Genomic DNA, 12,805 nt, shown 5'->3' with positions numbered 1-12,805 from the left:
AGGTTGGATCGGTCGAGTTCAAGGACAGGGAGGATGCCAGCCGCAGCGAATGAGCTAAAAGGGTTTATGGAACAGATGGGGGGGGGGGGTAGACCCGTGGAGGTTCAGACGGCCAAGAGCGAATGAGTTTTCTTTGTTTTCCCATTGTACTCCCGGATTGATATTTTCATTTTGAACAGGGCTTTACTGGCAGGAGTGGTGGATACTGAGTATTCGGTGATTGTTCTGTCGGACCATGACCCACACTGTGTGGATTTACGGATGAGTAAGGAGGGGAGTCAGCCCCTTCAATGGTGAGTGGATGTAGGATTATTAGCAGATGAGGGGGTATGCAGGTGGGTGAGGGAGGCCATTCAGAATTATTTGGAGATATATGATAAGGGGGAAGTTTTGGCAGCAACGGTATGGGAAGCACTGAAGGCAATGGTTAGGGGGAAGCTAATTTCGATACGGGCTCATAGGGAGAAGGTGAAATGGGTAGAGATGGATAGGCTGGTTAGGGAAATACTCCAGGTGGACAGAAGGTATTCTGAAGCCCCGGAGGCGGGATTGTTGAAGGAGCGGCAGGAGCTGCAGATGGAGTTTGGTCTGTTATCCGCAGGGAAGGCAGTGGGGCAGGGGACAGTTTGGGTAGAGCTTTATTGACTGGGTTCGGTTGCTATACCAGGCACCAGTGGCAAGTGTGCAGACGAACCGGGTGAGTTCAGACTACTTTAGACTGCACTGGGGGACAAGGCAAGGATATCCTCTCTCCCCACTGTTGTTTGCATTGGCTATAGAGCCATTGGCGATGGCGCTAGGAGCTTCAAAGGACTGGAAGGGGCTCATCCGGGGGAGGGGGGGGACACATGGTCTCGTTATTTGCAGACAACCTACTCCTATATCTCTCTGACCTGTTAGGGGGGATGGGGGAGATTATGCGGATCTTAGGGGAATTTGGTTGGTTCTCGGGGTACAAATTGAACATGGGTAAAGGTGAGGATTTTGAGATCCAGGCGAGGGGGCAGGAGAGGACGCTGGGGGAGCTGCCATTTAAAGTGGTGGGAGGGAGTTTTCATTACTTGGGAATTCAGGTGGCACGGGGATGGGAGCAGCTACAGAAATTAAACTTGATCCGGTTAGTCGAACAAAGAAGGAGGACTTTCGGAGGTGGGACATGCTCCCGTTGTCACTGGCGGGGAGGGTACAGACCGTAAAAATGACAGTCCTCCCGAGATTTCTGGTTATTTTCCAGTGCCTCCCTATTTTTGTACCAAAGACCTTTTTTAAGCGGGTGAATATGGTGATATCTGGTTTTGTGTGGGCGGGTAAAACCTTGCGAGTAAAGAAAGTGCTGTTAGAGCGGAGCCGAGCGGGGGGTGGGTTGGCACTGCCGAACTTTAGGAACTATTACTGGGAGGCAAATATAGCCATGATTAGGAAGTGGGTAGTGGGGGAGGGGTCTGTGTGGGTGCAGCCTCCTGTAAGGGCACAAGTTTGGGGGCATTGGCAACGGCTCCTCTGCCGTTCTCGCCGGCCCGGAACTAAAAAGCCCGTGGTAGTGGTGGCTCTGAGTGTTTGGGGGCAGTGACGGAATCATATGGGAGTGGAGGGAGCATCGGTGTGGGCTCCAATTTGTGGCAACCACCAGTTTGGCCCGGGGAGGCTGGATGGGGGGTTTCGGAGGTGGCAGAGAGCAGGGATTGAGAGGCTGGGGGATCTATTTATTGATTGGAGTTTTCCATGTTTAGAGGATTTGGAGGAGGAATTTAAATTGCCGGGAGGGAATGGGTTTCAATATCTGCAGATAAGGGATTTTGTGTGAAGGGATGTTTCGATTTTTCCGCTCCTTCCGCCACAGGGGATACAGACAAGGTAGTTTCTAGAACGGGGGTGGGGGAGGGGAAGGTATCGGAAATCTATAAACAACTTATGGAATGGGAGGAAACCCAGATAGGTGAGCTTAAGCGTAAATGGGAAGATGATTGTAGTTTTAGGGAAAGGGAGAATGAGAGTATAGAGGTCAGGAGCACAGATTTGACGTCGCAGGAGGGGGCCAGTGTTCAGGTAGGTGGTTTGAAGTGTGTCTACTTCAATGCCAGGAGTATACGAAATAAGGTAGGGGAACTGGCAGCATGGGTTGGTACCTGGGACTTCGATGTTGTGGTCATTTCGGAGACATGGATAGAGCAGGAACAGGAATGGATGTTGCAGGTTCCGGGGTTTAGGTGTTTTAGTAAGCTCAGAGAAGGAGGCAAAAGAGGGGGAGGTGTGGCGCTGCTAGTCAAGAGCAGTATTACGGTGGCGGAGAGGATGCTAGATGGGGACTCATCTTCCGAGGTAGTATGGGCTGAGGTTAGAAACATGAAAGGAGAGGTCACACTGTTGGGAGTCTTCTATAGGCCTCCAAATAGTTCTAGGGATGTAGAGGAAAGGATGGCGAGGATGATCCTGGATAAGAGCGAAAGTAACAGGGTAGTATTATGGGAGACTTTAACTTTCCAAATATTGACTGGAAAAGATATAGTTTGAGTACATTAGATGGGTCGTTTTTTGTACAGTGTGTGCAGGAGGGTTTCCTGACACAATATGTTGACAGGCCAACAAGAGGCGAGGCCACATTGGATTTGGTTTTGGGTAATGAACCAGGCCAGGTGTTGGATTTGGAGGTAGGAGAGCACTTTGGGGACAGTGACCACAATTCGGTGACGTTTACGTTAATGATGGAAAGGGATAAGTTTACACCGCAGGGCAAGAGTTATAGCTGGGGGAAGGGCAATTATGATGCCATTAGACGTGACTTGGGGGGGGATAAGGTGGAGAAGTAGGCTGCAAGTGTTGGGCACACTGGATAAGTGGAGCTTGTTCAAGGGTCAGCTACTGCATGTTCTTGATAAGTATGTACAGGTCAGGCAGGGAGGAAGGCGTCGAGCGAGGGAACCGTGGTTTACCAAAGAAGTGGAATATCTTGTTAAGAGGAAAAAGGAGGCCTATGTGAAGATGAGGTGTGAAGTTTCAGTTGGGGCGATGGATAGTTACAAGGTAGCGAGGAAGGATCAAAAGAGAGAGCTAAGACGAGCAAGATGGGGACATGAGAAGTATTTGGCAGGAAGGATCAAGGAAAACCCAAAAGCTTTCTATAGGTATGTCAGGAATAAGCGAATGACTAGGGAAAGAGTAGTAACCAGTCAAGGACAGGGATGGGAAGTTGTGTGTGGAGTCTGAAGAGATAGGCGAGATACTAAATGAATATTTTTCGTCAGTATTCACTCAGGAAAAAGATAATGTTGTGGAGGAGAATGCTGAGCCCCAGGCTAATAGAATAGATGGCATTGAGGTACATAGGGAAGAGGTGTTGGCAATTCTGGACAGGCTGAAAATAGATAAGTCCCCGGGACCTGATGGGATTTATCCTAGGATTCTATGGGAGGCCAGGGAAGAGATTGCTGGACCTTTGGCTTTGATTTTTATGTCATCATTGGCTACAGGAATAGTGCCAGAGGACTGGAGGATAGCAAATGTGGTCCCTTTGTTCAAAAAGGGGAGCAGAGACAACCCCGGCAACTATAGACCGGTGAGCCTCACGTCTGTAGTGGGTAAAGTCTTGGAGGGGATTATAAGAGACAAGATTTATAATCATCTAGATAGGAATAATATGATCAGGGATAGTCAGCATGGCTTTGTGAAGGGTAGGTCATGCCTCACAAACCTTATTGAGTTCTTTGAGAAGGTGACTGAACAGGTAGACGAGGGTAGAGCAGTTGATGTGGTGTATATGGATTTCAGCAAAGCGTTTGATAAGGTTCCCCACGGTAGGCTATTGCAGAAAATACGGAGGCTGGGGATTGAGGGTGATTTAGAGATGTGGATCAGAAATTGGCTAGCTGAAAGAAGACAGAGGGTGGTGGTTGATGGGAAATGTTCAGAATGGAGTTCAGTCACAAGTGGAGTACCACAAGGATCTGTTCTGGGGCCGTTGCTGTTTGTCATTTTTATCAATGACCTAGAGGAAGGCGCAGAAGGGTGGGTGAGTAAATTTGCAGACGATACTAAAGTCGGTGGTGTTGTCGATAGTGTGGAAGGATGTAGCAGGTTACAGAGGGATATAGATAAGCTGCAGAGCTGGGCTGAGAGGTGGCAAATGGAGTTTAATGTAGAGAAGTGTGAGGTGATTCACTTTGGAAGGAATAACAGGAATGCGGAATATTTGGCTAATGGTAAAGTTCTTGAAAGTGTGGATGAGCAGAGGGATCTAGGTGTCCATGTACATAGATCCCTGAAAGTTGCCACCCAGGTTGATAGGGTTGTGAAGAAGGCCTATGGAGTGTTGGCCTTTATTGGTAGAGGGATTGAGTTCCGGAGTCAGGAAGTCATGTTGCAGCTGTACAGAACTTTGGTACGGCCGCATTTGGAGTATTGCGTGCAGTTCTGGTCACCGCATTATAGGAAGGACGTGGAGGCTTTGGAGCGGGTGCAGAGGAGATTTACCAGGATGTTGCCTGGTATGGAGGGAAAATCTTATGAGGAAAGGCTGATGGACTTGAGGTTGTTTTCGTTGGAGAGAAGAAGGTTAAGAGGAGACTTAATAGAGGCATACAAAATGATCAGGGGGTTGGATAGGGTGGACAGTGAGAGCCTTCTCCCGCGGATGGAAATGGCTGGCACGAGGGGACATAGCTTTAAACTGAGGGGTAATAGATACAGGACAGAGGTCAAAGGTAGGTTCTTTACGCAAAGAGTAGTGAGGCCGTGGAATGCCCTACCTGCTACAGTAGTGAACTCGCCAACATTGAGGGCATTTAAAAGTTTATTGGATAAACATATGGATGATAATGGCATAGTGTAGGTTAGATGGCTTTTGTTTCGGTGCAACATCGTGGGCCGAAGAGCCTGTACTGCGCTGTATTGTTCTATGTTCTATGAGCTGGGAGGGGAGGTAGAGGCGGGTTTGTGGGAGGATGCTCTGAGCAGAATCAACACGTCCTCATCTTGTGCCAGGCTCAGCCTGATACAATTCAAGGTGGTTCACCGGGCACACAAGACGGTGACCCAGATGAGCCAGTTCTTTGGGGTGGACGACAGGTGTGTGAGGTGTGCGGGAGGGCCCGTAAACCATGTCCACATGTTTTGAGCATGCCCGAAGCTTAGAGGTTACTGGTAGGGATTTGCGTATGTCACGTCCACAGTGCTAAAAACGAGGATGGCGCCAAGTCCAGAGGTGGCAATTTTTAGAGTGTCGGAAGATACGGGTGCCCAGGGGACAAGAGAGGCTGACGTTTTGGCCTTTACCTCCTTGGTAGCCCGGAGATGGATATTGCTAGCATGGAGGGACTCGAAGCCCCCAAAATCAGGGGTTTGGGTTAGCGACATGGCTGGGTTTCTTAGTCTTGAGAAAATTAAGTTCGCCCTGAGAGGATTGTTATGGTCCAGGGTTTAGAAAACCCCAAAGTGTGAGAAAATTAAGTTCGCCCTGAGAGGATTGTTATGGTCCAGGGTTTAGAGAACCCCAAAGTGTATCATGGAGATCACGTGACCCACAACTTTAAATAGATTTTGGTTATGGGGAACACAAGGGCCCACTTTGCAGGTGTGATGCAACAGAGAACTAAGAGTATTTTTAAACAAAAACAATGTTTATTCTATGAATCCAGTTAACATTTTATAAACATACAGTGAACAACTTAGCAACCATCAATTCAAATATACCCGCCAAAGAATTCAGTACTCTATAAGCCATCCAGAAGACAAAAACCCTTTTTACAGAAGGACAGCAGGTTTAAATTCTCTACTGAGAGCAGTTACCACTTTGAAATCACCAAATGGACATTCTTTAGCTTGCAGAGATTCATACACATCTTGCTGTGACTGCAGCTTCTCCAAACCTAAAACAAAACTAAACAGAGAGACGAAGTAGCTTTTCAGCTCAAAATGAAAGTGAAAGACAGAAAGACAGCCCAGCTCCACCCACACTCTGACTACTGCCATTTGAGAAACACACATTTCTTAAAGGGACTCTTACATGACAGGATCAACGTTAGGGTTCGTTCGGAGCTGGTAGCCGTTTATTGACTTCTTCGGAGAAAACTAAACTGTCAGCAGATTCAATAAGGGGGGGGTTGGAGGAGGGGTAGGAGGCAGATAGGCTATTTTGTGTTTAGAGCAGGCGGGAACAGTGGGAGATGGAGAGATGGGTTACACACTGAACTATGTTTACATGTGTATCTGCATTGTTTATAAAACCATAACTGCCTTTACAAAATGCTTTAAAAAAAAAAGTTCTGTCTCAGATCCCCTCTGGTTTCTTTGCTCATGATTTTACACCTGTACCCCTAGTTATCAGCTCTTCAGCCATTGGAAAAAATTTCCATAGCATAGAAAAGTATAACACAGCATTGCTCTGTGTGATGAATGCAGTATTTTAGATATATTGGATCATAAACATTGACGATTTAAGAGTTAAAAGCCTGGATTAGAATGTGTTTGACTGCAGTAGTTATGCTTCCAAAAGAATCTTGTTTTGCAAGAGCAGAAAGCTTTTAGGAGCCCACGGTGAAATTGACCAGAGTAAAAAGCCTGGCTGAAAGCACTGTTGTTTGGCTAGAGGGGAGTCCTTGGGGAGTTAATGTGATTTCAACTTGGGGCAATGATGTCATTGCTGGGTTGAGCTGTGGTATTCAGAAATTTTGAGAAAGCTTTTGAGTGACTTTTTGATCTGGCTACTGTTTTTTGTAAAGTCAAGTAAAGTCTTTTGCTCTCACAGTAGATAGTAAATAAAAAAGATTAATAGTATTTAAAACAGTTGAGAATTGTCTGAGGACAAGGAAGAAACTTAATTAAATCAGCTAAAACAGCTTTTTAAAGTCAGAATCTGCAGGGGTTCTAACAAGAGCCAAATCCGTTCTGGAGAGCAAGTATTGGGTTGTAGGGTGGATCGAGAGCTGTATGATTTTCCTTTCTTGTTGTTTAATTGGGAATAGAGATAGTAATTAAGGGTATTGTCTTTACTATATTTAATAGTATTGTTTAAGCTATTTTTGGGTATGATGTTAAAGAGTTTAATATTTTGTGAATAATCAAATTTTGTTTTAAAATACCAAATTATTATTTCTTCGTGCAAATGCTCTTGGAGCAAAGTGTTCTTTACGCAGTCTTATAAAATAAACTGAAATATTGGGGTTTCAGTCCAAAATCCAAACCACTGTTAAGAGTCTGGTCTGGGATCATAATGCTGATACAACCAGATACCACATGAGTAGTGATATAACAAAATGACTTATTTTTGGACAGTTACTGTTACGATTCCAGTTGAATGCTGAACAAATCAGAACCCAGAGTGGAACCTGGCCTGATGGATTTTGTTTTAGAAATCAGGGAGAAAAGTTACTGAACAAATTCCCCTGGTGGTGAACTTTTAATACAAAGAGACACATGTTTATTAAGCAAGAAAAATGAACTATCTTACACCAAACAAAAAGGTTGGAAAGATCTCAATACAAATACAAGAAAGTGATTCAATTTCCCAATATTCCTTCACCCAGCAACATCTTTACAGACACATAAACCAGTGAAGAGTTACCACCAACTTGACACTGGCAGACATGCAAATGGTTTTATTCTGTTAAATTCATTTGATGCTTCTCATCCAACTTTTATCTTTCCCGAAGACAGCCAAAATCACTCTAAACTTGCTATTGCTTCAATTGCAGAGCAAACAGGAGTTCCCTAAACTCAGTCTCCCAGAGGCTTTGTAGTAGCTCTTTCTCAAGAGAGCTGAAAGATCCCTGTCTTCATTCTCGGCCATATACTGAACTACCCCCTGCCTTTCCCTGCATCCTCACTGTCACGAGACAACAGCCCACATTTTTCTACTTTATGTTTTCCCCCAAAATCACTAAACCTCTAACCCACCTCTTTAACTTAAGGGCATGTAAAATGTCATTAAAAATATAGAAAATAAACCCAAAAGACTGACCTTTCAGTCACAGGTCCGCTCAGATTTCTAAGCACCAAGGTTCATACCAAACCTACATAAAATTGAAACCCTGCTGATCTTATTCAACACACAAATATATTTATTCAACTTCAAAATTAAACATTGGGAGCAATTTAATGCCCAAAAAAACCGAGTCCGTTTTCGGCACGTGTAGTGGGACGTTTCTCTGCAGCGCCGAGAACCACCCCACTATCAAACGGAAATCTGTTTTCTTTTCGCCACGGCGAGGAACGCCCCGCCATTTTTAAATACCACCCCGATCTCTTGAGCCCCTTCGGACTTCCCACCGCGGCCTCCGGACACCCTCCAACTTACCTATTAGGGGGTCCTCGAGCCCCCCCTCACCCCACCACATAAGGGCAGGGCACCCCCGGGGCCTGATCCCGAGCACAGGCAAGCTGGTACCCTGGCACTGCCAGCCTAGCAACCTGGCAGTGCTCCTGCTAGCCTGGTAGTGCCATCAAAGCATTCTGGTAGTGCCTGGGTGGCAATGCCAAGGTGCCAGGCTGGCAGTGCCATGGTGAGCAGGTGGCAGCGGGAGTGCCAAGGAACCACCCTGCCCAGAGCCCAACCACCCTAGCGCCTCTAATAGCCTGGGAACCCCCCCTCCACCAGGTGCTGTTACACCTGGTCCACATTTGTGTGGACCAGTGCTAAACGGCGCCATGGTGAGGTCTCCCAGGCACGGGCGTTAGACCCGGGCCTTTGGAGCATCGGGCACAGGCATATTTAAATTTGCCTAACCACTCACTTAAATATGTAAATCTGGATCCCGTCCAGCAAGGGCGCTATACAGACCACGACGTCTTGCGATAGATCTTGTGAGACGTTCAGAGCATCGCAAATCTCGCAAGAGATTTAATGGCCTCATTGCATCACCGAGTCGGAACAATGAGGCCATTCGATTACGTCCATTGTTCCTAACAATGTAACAATGTGCTGTCTCTTGGAGAAGGTAATTGTTGTGTTATGTCGTTTGGAATAACACAGGCTGCCACTTGGTGCAGTTTTAAGTAAAAGATGCTCCAGACTATGAAATGAGTTCAATGTGTTTATTGAACTATTAGCACCGTTCTCAATGAGGTCTCTGCTAATCTAATTGTAGTAACTCAGCCTAACTGAACCAGCCTGCTCTAAGCCACGTGCTGAGGTGTGATGCTGAAGGTATACCCTGTCGCACTCTGTAGATATTGGTCTGTTGAAAGAGGCGGGGTGTGATTGCCTCATCCCTTTTATAGTGAGATTCCACCCGAGTGACCTGACTGCTCATTGGTCATGTCGTATTCTAAGTGTTCATTAGCTGCATGTTTGCATATCACGACAGTGATGATTACTGGGGCCTAATGCTTTCTAGCACCTTGTCCAAGTGCCCATTCTTCATATGTCATCCTTTACAATGAGTGTAGCCAGCAGTGAACCACTCAAACTCTATCGTGAATTGATAAATGAAGAAATAAAAAATAACCACACACAAATCATTGAACAATTGAACAGTAGCCAACAGTTGCAACCCATTCTGACTCCACCATCTTCCTTCCTATGCTGAGAGTCTCAGGTCAGCTCAGCAGGAACCAGGAATAGGCCCAGCGATCCTCCTTGGTTTGGACAGCTCAGTATCACATCAAACAAACTGGCAGTGAAATCGTAAGGACACTATTTAAAATTAAACTGATGCAAATCAAACAATGCACATAGAACACCAAATACAGTACGTGTTTCAATTAAGAGTTACTGCACTCAGACATGCATCTTACAAATTTATTCAAACAAGGTTCCTTGGTCACAAACATAGCATTCCCTCCTCCCAATACAATCAATCACCAAAACAGCCTCTGTCATCAGCACATACTATCCCCTCCAAAGTACAGTTTCCCTCAATCACCAACATTGCCTACAGCCCTCTTCCCAAATACCACATCCTCCATCACCATCTGGTAATCTGTGGTCTAGCAACAAGAATAAAAGTTGTTGTAGGTTGTTGTGGTTGTCCAAGATTACCAGAATTATTACATTCAGTTTGACAACTTGCCACATTGGGATCTGAACACACAATTACACAATTGTCACTCCAATGTCATAACTGATGGGGTGTGACTCTATTGTTCCAATTGCTAATATTGGTGGAAAACTCAGCAAGAAAATGAAGTAGCAATAGCTGCTCTATATTCACTTTTTTTTAAAAATTCCAATTAAGGAGCAATTTAACGTGACCTGTCCAACTATCCTGCACATCTTTCGGTTGTGGGGGTGAGACCCACGCAGACACGTGGAGAATGCGCAAACTCCACACGGACAGTGACCCGGGGCCGGGATCGAACCATGGTCCTCGGTGCCATGAGGCAGCAATGCTAACCACTGCGCCACCATGCTGCCCATTATATTCACACCAATTGACATTAACAAATGGCAGAATATATTACCCTTTCTCAGAAACATATAAAAACAATTGAGCAAGTTTAATTAAAGTATGGACCAGGCGAGACATTCGATGTGTAGCAGCCGGTTAGCAGGTGCCCTTGGATTTCAAGGCTTGGAGCAGTGTGTGATCGATCGCCTAGAGTTCTCCTTCCTCTTTATTATCCCATAATCTCTTTACAATCCACATGTGTGGATCTTGGATGAGGACAGAATCAAGTTCAATTGCAGTGCTCCCCATGGAGAAATATCATATCAATATTCACTATCTAGGCTAACGTAAAGAATGGTTCTTTTGTTAAATTAATAGAGGATGGCTAGTGATCTGGGTCAACATGATGGAAGGGAGGAAACTGGGGGCAGGCAGATATTTATAAAGAACTTTGTGTCTAAGATATAAATATGGTTATTCGGTTCGGGGTCTGAACCAACCTGTTAATGTATTGCATTTATCTAGCACCTTTCTCAACATCAGGACATGCCAATAACCATTGGAGTACTTTTTGGAGAGCAGCCAGAGTTGTAATCTGGGAAATACAATGCATAATTTACATACAGCAAGCTCCCATTATGAGATAAATGACCAGATCATCTGTCTCTTAGTGAGATTGGTTGAGGGATAAACATTGCCCAAAACACCAGGAAGAACTCCCCTGCTCATCTTCGAAATAATGCCGCAGAATCCTTTATGTCCACCTGAGAGCGTGGCCGGAGTCTTAGTTTCATCCAAAGGACAGATCAGCATAGATTTCTGCCTACTATTTGAACATACAAATTAAGCCGTTTGCATTAAGCGGATTAGCACTTTCTGTCTAATTTTTAAGCAGTTAGAAACCAGTTTGGGTTCCTGGTGCAGGCACAAATTAATTCTGTTTCTTTTCCTCCCTAACCTCCAGTGTCGCCACTGAACAGGCTAAACAGAAAAAAGACAGCTGTATTTTTAAGGTAACTGATCATCACCTGAACTAATGTTATCAGGGAATGACAGCTACTCTGTGCAGTGCCTAGGAAACTAAGCACTTGACGGTCCGTTTTCTGTTGTGTAATGTCAGGAGCATCCTCCTCTTCTCATTTTATCCATCATTACTTCTCACCTCCGATGTATCAGCAGCACGCACAAGGTGTCGATCACGCCCAGTGCTGGAATACAAGACCCATTCCCTTGCCCATATTTCATAAGGGAACAATGTCCGGTGGCATTCTGCCTGGGGAACAGTTGGAAGCATGCACCTTATCAGCAGAATGAAGATAGCATTCTGGAAGGAAAGCAGGCAACCGCTGACTGTACTGCTGACCTTTACAGATCATTATCCAGAGGGAAATTGTACATGACAGATATCACTTTTCATGCCAACACACAATGCACTTGATACACTTGTCAAAGGGAATTTGCCAAGAGGATGTGTGGAGGTGGAATTTAACATAGTCCTCCTCCGAAGAAAATACAACAACAACTTATATTCATATAGCACCATTAAAAACGTGGTTCACAGCATATTCAGACATAACCTGACACTGAGTCATAGGAAGAAAGATGAATAAATGGTGGGTGAAAGAGTAAGGTTTAATGAGGATCTTAAAGTACAAGGATGGGGAGTGGTAGAGGGGCAGAGTTTTTGGGGTAGGAATTTCAAGCTCAGGGTTAGACAGCTAACCACTCGATCGCCCCAATGGTGGGGCAAAATAAATATGGAGTGCATAAGAGGACAGAGGTGGAGGAACTCAGAGGATTCAAAGCTGGGGGAGGTTAGAAAAACTGGGGTATAAAACGAGGTCAAAGAAAGGTTTGAACACAAGGATGAGACTTTTAAAATTAAGGAACTTCTGGACTGGGAGTCAGACTATGGGGTGTACATGACAAATATCGCTTTTCATGCCAACACACAGTGCACGTCATAGCTAAGTTCAACCTGTGCATCACCCATGAACTTCACAGCAGCAGTCTCTGGATGACGATCAGAATCCTGGCTGATTTTAACTCTTACTTGTTTAACGGCACAGAGCCTAATCTCCAGCTAAATGCAACATAGATGAAATGAAAATGAAATGAAAATCGCTTATTGTCACAAGTAGGCTTCAAATGAAGTTACTGTGAAAAGCCCCTAGTCGCCACATTCCGCGCCTGTTCGGGGAGGCTGGTACGATCAAGGACAAAATCTGAGATTGTCCTATTTTAAATGGCTCATTGTGACACTGGACAGCAAACTTACTCACTGAACTCAGGAGAGCCAACTTTAGAAGTAGTTGGGATCTATGGTGCCTCTTAGGTTCCTTACACGAAACTGGTCATTCAATAAAAGTTCAATAAAGTCACAATAATGGACAAAAAGGTGGGCCCCCTTGTGAAGACTTCTCCTTTGCAAGCCCTGTTCAAATTACACACAATACGCTACAGTCGAATGTCAACAGTCATCAAAA

The 12,805-nt window shown here is 45.2% G+C and overlaps 1 protein-coding gene across 3 annotated transcripts in view; it reads right to left on the bottom strand.

Moving 5' to 3' along the window:
- spata20 (spermatogenesis associated 20) overlaps nucleotides 1–12,805 on the bottom strand; it is a 763,436-nt gene that overhangs the window by 416,886 nt on the left and 333,745 nt on the right. The gene's annotated exons all lie outside the window — the stretch shown is intronic.

This window comes from Scyliorhinus torazame, chromosome 18, assembly GCF_047496885.1.
Source record: "Scyliorhinus torazame isolate Kashiwa2021f chromosome 18, sScyTor2.1, whole genome shotgun sequence".
Classification (NCBI taxonomy): Eukaryota; Metazoa; Chordata; class Chondrichthyes; order Carcharhiniformes; family Scyliorhinidae; genus Scyliorhinus; species Scyliorhinus torazame.
This window is presented reverse-complemented; position numbering and strand designations above follow the sequence as displayed.